Raw genomic sequence first — 6994 nt, 5'->3', positions numbered from 1 at the left:
GGAGGGGAGCTAGGCGGGGGGAAAAAAGAGGAACAACTGTAATAATCTGAACAATAAAGATTTAATTTTAAAAAAAACATAAAAAAATAAAATATCAGAGGCTAACCACAAAAAAAAAAATCAACCTACTTTTTTACTAGATATAAGTGGAAAAATTGTTTGTGCAACTAAAGCCTTGTCTAGAATGTCATATTTAAGAATGATGCTTATATAATTGGGTACAACCAGCCACTGTTTTTTTTTAAAAAAAAAAACAAACTTTTAAAATGTTACTGAATTCAGCTGTTCACACCAAATTATGAAGTATGAACTAGCCACTTGCACTTTTTCCTTTGTAAAATGGTTGTCCCTACAAAATATTTTTAAATAATAATGTCAATATTATTCATTTTTTATTTCAATCACAAAATTCAAAATCAGCTGTTTTCATATCTTGATTTTGGGTGATTTTTCCAACTTGCCTCCATGTTGCTTACATAGGAAAAAATGCTGTTATCAAAAATACTTTTTTTATACTTCAATTAATTTGTTTGTTATGAAGATTAGCTATTCAAAGCAGTGCTGTTTTTCTTGTCCCTTCTTAAATATCCTTCACTATAAACACAAAGACCTAAGTCCATTTACTGGTGCTCCTCTGAGTGGCTGTGATACAGCTGAACAACTTTCCTCTGCCAATTCAGTTAGAAAATGTCCTGTATGAATAAAGTCTATCTGCAGGGAAATGCCTTCATGTACTTTGGGAATTCCTAACCTACTTCTCAATAAAAATTCCTCCCCGTCTCTGCAAAATACATCCCAGACCAGACAGGCCAGATCAAGTAGTTATATTTGAGATACTGTGTGAAGATCCAGTCTATCAAGTATATGTCTGGTGCAAGGCCATAAGACTTGAGTGAAGAAATAGTTTGAAGAGATTGTCCTCAGAGAATGCTTCGAATATTCTAAAAATTTCAACATCTTGCTGCAATCCACACAGAAAAAGGCCAACTGGAATGACTTATTCATGAGATTTCCAAATGCAATGAAGGCATCTACCTCGTCCTAATTGAGAATGTGTCCTGCCTCACTGAAGGACGTCCCTTGGACATAACATCAGGCCTGTAACGTGAATATGGCTCCCAAGATGCTGTGTAAAGCATCATAATATGGGTCATCCTTGTGCAAGGTGTAGAGAGATGGAGATGCATCGGACATGTCCAGCTCAATTCCAAACTGGCATCTATATCATCAACAGATACACCTCCTGCATTTAAATAATGATGTGTTTAAAGAGATCGTGTTTTACTGAAGCTTTCCCACCATTTCTTTCCTTTGAAGAGAAATACTTCATAAAGTTCAGGAGTGATATTTAGTTCTCTTCCTACTGCAAGGCTCCAAACTTCATCATGAACACTAGAGGGCAACCTCTGCACCTCAATTCTCCAGCCTTCCTCCTACTATGTATTATTTCCCAATTGGGCAGCATTTCACTGCTCCAAATTACCATTGTATTTGCAATATTTTCTTCCTGCTTACATGTTTTTCTTTTTTTTAATGTACTGCTTTAATTACTCAATTTTGAGACTCAGCTCAATAGTCCAATGTTATTGTCTGTGAAGTAAAGCTTCTTCCACAGATTTGGCAGGAAGGTGTCCTTGGATTTGGCAAAGATTTCTTCAACAGTACCTAAAAGCAATCATATGATGGCCTGTATTCAGGAATCGGAATGGTAGTAGAAAGAGGCTCAAATTCAAAATTGTTATGTCTTGAAGATTGAAGCGGTGGTTACAGGTCCTCCCTGTTCTGCTTCATATTCCCTGCTGCTTTATTTTTGGAAGCTTTCTAAAGATTCTCTCTGGAAGGGACTTGACCAAATAATTTCCAACCAGAAGCACTGTGGACTACTGATCTGAGCTCCTTCTGTCCTTTTTGGGAAAGGTTTCAGACAACCAGGGGCAAGTGAAGGGGCTCTCTGGAAGTTGGGAGAGGGGAATCATACCCCCTGCCTCCCAGCTGCTCCAAATACACTACCACCAGGCAGCTGCCTTGAGGAGAACAGGCTGCCCATGCCAGCAGCAACCTCGTTGCCAGCCCCCTCCATGTGGACATGACCACAGAGCCAAGAGAGGAGGCTCTCTGCCAACCTGGAGAAGCTGTCACCGGTGCCTGACCGGTCACCTTTATGGAATTAACATTGACTTTATGGAGACAGTGCTGAGAAAGCTCTCCTGGTGCCTGGCTTTCAGGGTCCAGCCTTAAAGAGGTCACTCCCATGGCAGGCCATGAGCCTAGAGATGTGTAGAGAACTTTGAGAAAAGAGGAAGTCACCTAACTTGCAGGGGCATTGCAGATGAAATCCAGTGGATAGAGTTTCTTGGACATGGTTCTTAGTCTCAAGACAGTGAGTAATAGACTTTAGAAGTCCATCCTGAGATTCCTATGGAAGCCTCTAGCAAAGCAAACTTAAAGAAGGCTTTTATGCTGAATTAACATTCTTGCTGCACCTATGTAAATACTCAGGCCAAATCTAATGAGGCCAGAATCATTTCATGATCAAGAATCATCTTCAATCTTTCGCTGGCAGTGAGATGATTACATTGTGCAGGACTTGGAGTGGCCACAGTCACAGAAGAGGTGAGGTAGCAACACCTGCCTCAGTGACTCTGGCCCGAGCCACTGGCCAGTGCACATGCCTAGCGGCAGCAGCAGAAGGAACAACCAACCACAGCCCTGCATGAAGAGCTGAGGCGCTGTGGCGCCCCACAGGAGTCCAGTCCTGGCCAGCCTAGACGAGACGTACCCGGAGGAAGGCAGCCCAGCTGGAAGTCCTGGCCATTGTGCACTTCTGCTCGCTCTTTCTGCCTGCCTAACTTTGAGATCAAGGAGTTACAAGCAGCTCTTCACCTAGACGACATAGAGTTTATCAGTGACCAGATAGCCTGCTCGCTTCAGGGCTGTTATCAACAAAGGGTTATCACATTTCTTGGTTCCAGAGGTGGCTGATGTAGCCATCCCACTTTGAACAGGATCCTGTAAAACAAAATCAAACCCGGTTGGCCAAAAGAACTTTATTCCTAATCCCATGCAGAATTTGTGGAACCTTGAAAGCTCATTGTTGCAAGACAATGGAAACTCTAGCTGATTTGAAGGTACTGGGAGAGTGAAGTAGCAAGTTCAATGTCACAGGCTTCTGGTGAGAAACAAATTAAATGCATATGTGAAAGAACAATGCAATGTTATCAAGTGCATCCCATCTATCCCACAGTTAGACAACAAGAACAAAGACAACACAAAGAAAACAAGAACAACAAATGTTTATGAAGGAGAAAAGCAAAGAAGGTTAGCAAGAGGAAGCCCTGCCCAAGGCACAATATTCAGAGGAACACAAACTCCCTAATGTGAAGGTGGAAAGACTCTCAGTGAGAACTCCCAAATATCATTCAAGCCCAAACTTAACACTGAAAGCCCCTTCAATAGGTAGTGATGGATACAATGCATGAAGATACCCGAGCAGAAGAGGATGGTCATGAAGGACAAGGTGACAGGGGTGTAGATGGACATGCGCTTCTCCATGGTCCCCCAGATCAGGCAGAGGTAGGGTCCAGTGAGCTACCAGTTCTGCAGTGGATAATGGCTTGGCTCACCAGTGGCAGGTGTTGGTACATGAGAAGAACCAAAAACAAGCACTATGTGCCAACCGGCAGGAGGAAATAGAGGTACAAAAGCAAAAGCACCTCTTCCTGGTGGAAGTTCAAGATGGACTTCGGAGAGGGGACATACTCCTGGATTCCCACCATGGAGCCTTCCTCCACTTCAGCTGCCAGTGACTCCACTGACTTTGACATTGATCTGTTTATGAATCTGAGCCATGAAGAATTCCAAGAGTAAGAAGAGGGCTAGGAAGATGAAGAAAAGGAGTACCAAATTCCCACTGCAGGACTGCTAAAATTTTTTCCAAAACAAGCCAGGGCAGGTGATATTGCCATGGCACCAGAAATCTTCACAGATGGGGGACCAGGGCATGCAGACCACACCGCAGTGAAGCCAAACCACAGCTGCTGGCACCCTGTAGTAGCCAGATTTGTCACTGGCCGAGGAGTAGAATACAGGGGTCACTCCTGCCACTGTGGCTGCAGCCATCTGCTCAGCTTCTCAGGGGCCATTGTAATCTGAGACCAAGAGAACTCTGACCACACCTCAGGAAGGGGGAGAGAGAGAGAGAACACAGGGCCAGAACATGAGAGCAGGTACCCAAAATCCCAAGCACATCTGAAAAGCCTGCTCAAGTTTTAGATCTGCCACCAGCACTCAGTTTTTACACACAAGCAGTATTTGCACACCCAGGGGATGGTTATTCCTTTCTCCACACTTCAACCTATGTTAAAGGCTGTCCACCCCTGGACATGCCGACTGCATTGCAATATATTTATGCCTCATCTCTCCTACTACATTAAAAGCTTCCGGAGGTCAGGAATCAAACTTGGCTCACATTTACAGGGCTCATATCATCCAGCGTAGACCATTACACATAAGTACTAATTAGATATATTATAGAATTGTACACTTGAAACCTATATAATTTTATTAACCAACATCTCCCTAATAAATATTTTTTAAAAATAAAATACACATTATTAATAAAATATGAATTATTTTTGATACTTTATTTTACAATTTTGAAAATTGATTTTGAGAGAAAGAGGAAGGGAGAGGGAGAGCGAAACATCAGTGTGAATGGAAACTGCTGAGCCTACAGCCTGGGCATGTGCCCTGACCGGGAATTGAACCAGCAATCTTTCAGTGCACAGGACACAGGATGATGCCCAACCGGGCCACACCAGCAAAGGCTCATTTTTTAGATTCTTTTTTACCAAAAGTGGGGAAACTGATTATTTTTCTACTAGAGGCCTGGTGCACAAAATTCGTGCACTTGGTGGGGGAAGGGACCCTCAGTCCAGCCTGCATCTTCTCGCAGTCCGGGAGCCCTCAGGTGACATCTTTAGCACTGCTGCAGAGGAGGGAGAGGCTCCCGCCAACACCACTGCGCTTGCCAGCCATGAGCCCAGCTTCTGGCTGAGTGGCGCTCCCCCTGTGGGAGTGCACTGACCACCAGGGGGCAGCGCCTGCATTGAGCATCTGCCCCCTGGTGGCCAGTGCATGTCATAGCGACCGGTCGTTCTGCCGTTCGGTTGATTTGCATATTAGCCTTTTATTATATAGGATTTCTAATGCTGACAGAAAAGGGAAAAAATTGTTCTTAAATGGAAAATTATGTGCTGTCACTCTAAAGCACACCTGGGTTGTCTGATTCTGTAAGTTGTAGGTAACTAAGAGCATTGCTAAATAATTCCTGCCCATAGACATGCAAACAAATTCTGTTCAGGGGGAAACAACCAAAAACAAAAGAATTTTGGCTCTATTTGCACATTAATTACAATATTCCTGACCTATACCTGTGTCTGTTCTTCGGAATCTCCTTTGACCTAGTTGTAACACTTCACTAGTTTCCTCATGAATTAAATAAAATTTTTAATGTAAAGTTGTTATATCTGCATATGACTCATGATTTTACCTACTTTTGAAAATTTTCTTTTAATGCCTGCATAAAACTAATCCATCCTTTAATGGCTGATCCGCATGAGCCTTGAGTTTTTGCATCAGCCACATGCAGCCCAGCTGTTTTCAGACAACAGTGTCAAAGACACTTTTGAGGCAGCCCAGTTTGGTGACCTTTCAAGCAACTTAGCACAGGAACTTTCTAGAAGTTGTATGGTAGCAGTCTCATTCAGAAGCCTCTTGATTCTCCTGTTCTGTTTGAGTTGGCCTGGGACTTCTTAACAGACATTGTCCTAATCATTTGGCTGCTCTTAAAAGGCTGTCTATACCCCAAAAGCATAATTCAGGGGGAAATACACATAAGACCCTCATATTCTAACTCTCACAGAGAAGAGTGAGATAGTGCTCAAGCATTGCCATGTGGGGTTATATATGCGTATTTAAATTAAAGCCATAGGAAGCTTCATGCTGGGGTCTAGACAATAGGTAGAAGGAAGTTATATTTTCTTCAAGGAGGACCCCACATGGTCAAGTAAGTCATAGAGACTCAAGAGAGCACATCCTGTGGTAATGTGTGAAGATGCAGGTGGTCTGAGTTATGCCAGCATCTTTGCATTCTCCCAGCAAGTCATTACCATATCATCATCTATGAATTGACATTGGATATACTAGCCATCTCTACAGCTGGATGCATACATCTTGGGGGTCAGGATAGCCTTCTGTTTTTCTATGTGTTCAATGTGTGAGTACAGTAGTACATGCACGTAATTTATAAATATACATATATTCAGGTTGAAGGTCCAACTTTTTTTCTCATAGGATATGCAATCAAGATTAGAAAACAGTAGGATATATCATGAAAACATCTTGCTATTGGGTTTCCCAGGTATCCTCACCAAAATGGCATTGACGTTGCATTTAATGTTGCCTAAAGGTGTTTACAAGGTTGTAGTCCCTTGCAGCCATAGAGAAGTGGGGGAGAATGACTATTGAACTCAACCTCGTCCCTCTGGTCATGGCACAGCCATCCAAGAGGTAGTACTTGACAAGACCCTTCCCTTTTTGGCAGTCACAGCATGTTAGATAGCACCTAACTGTGGGTCAAATAGCACAATCTCTGGATGGAAGATGAATAGCAATGAAGGGGTGTAACATAGGCAGTTTTTTTTCTAGTTAAAACACTTATGCAAAGCTGTGAGGATGGACTGCAACATAACACACTGAAAGGGGTCCGTATCTTATGTTAATTCCCCTCATCTGACAGCTGGCCCAGCAGGAACTGTCTCAGAGCCATTTAAAAGATGTGAGCAGTAGCCTGATTCATCAGAAAGAACCTGGCTTCTGGCAACTTCAGGGAAGGTTAGAGGGTTTATAGAGTGGCTGTTTATGTTTAAGGTTTAAATGTGCTCAATGGCTTGTTTATTACCTGACCAGAAAAATGTTTTATTTATCCTTTGCT

The 6994-nt window shown here is 42.8% G+C and overlaps 1 pseudogene; it reads right to left on the bottom strand.

The window, feature by feature from the left end:
- Nucleotides 1-594: 594 nt before the first annotated feature.
- On the bottom strand, nt 595-3552 carry LOC102751445 (annotated as a pseudogene).
- Between the last annotated feature and the right edge of the window lie 3442 nt (nt 3553-6994).

Source organism: Myotis davidii, unplaced genomic scaffold, assembly GCF_000327345.1.
Source record: "Myotis davidii unplaced genomic scaffold, ASM32734v1 scaffold484, whole genome shotgun sequence".
NCBI classification, from domain to species: Eukaryota; Metazoa; Chordata; class Mammalia; order Chiroptera; family Vespertilionidae; genus Myotis; species Myotis davidii.
The sequence above is the reverse complement of the archived record's forward strand: the minus strand, read 5'-3'. Positions and strand labels throughout refer to the sequence as shown.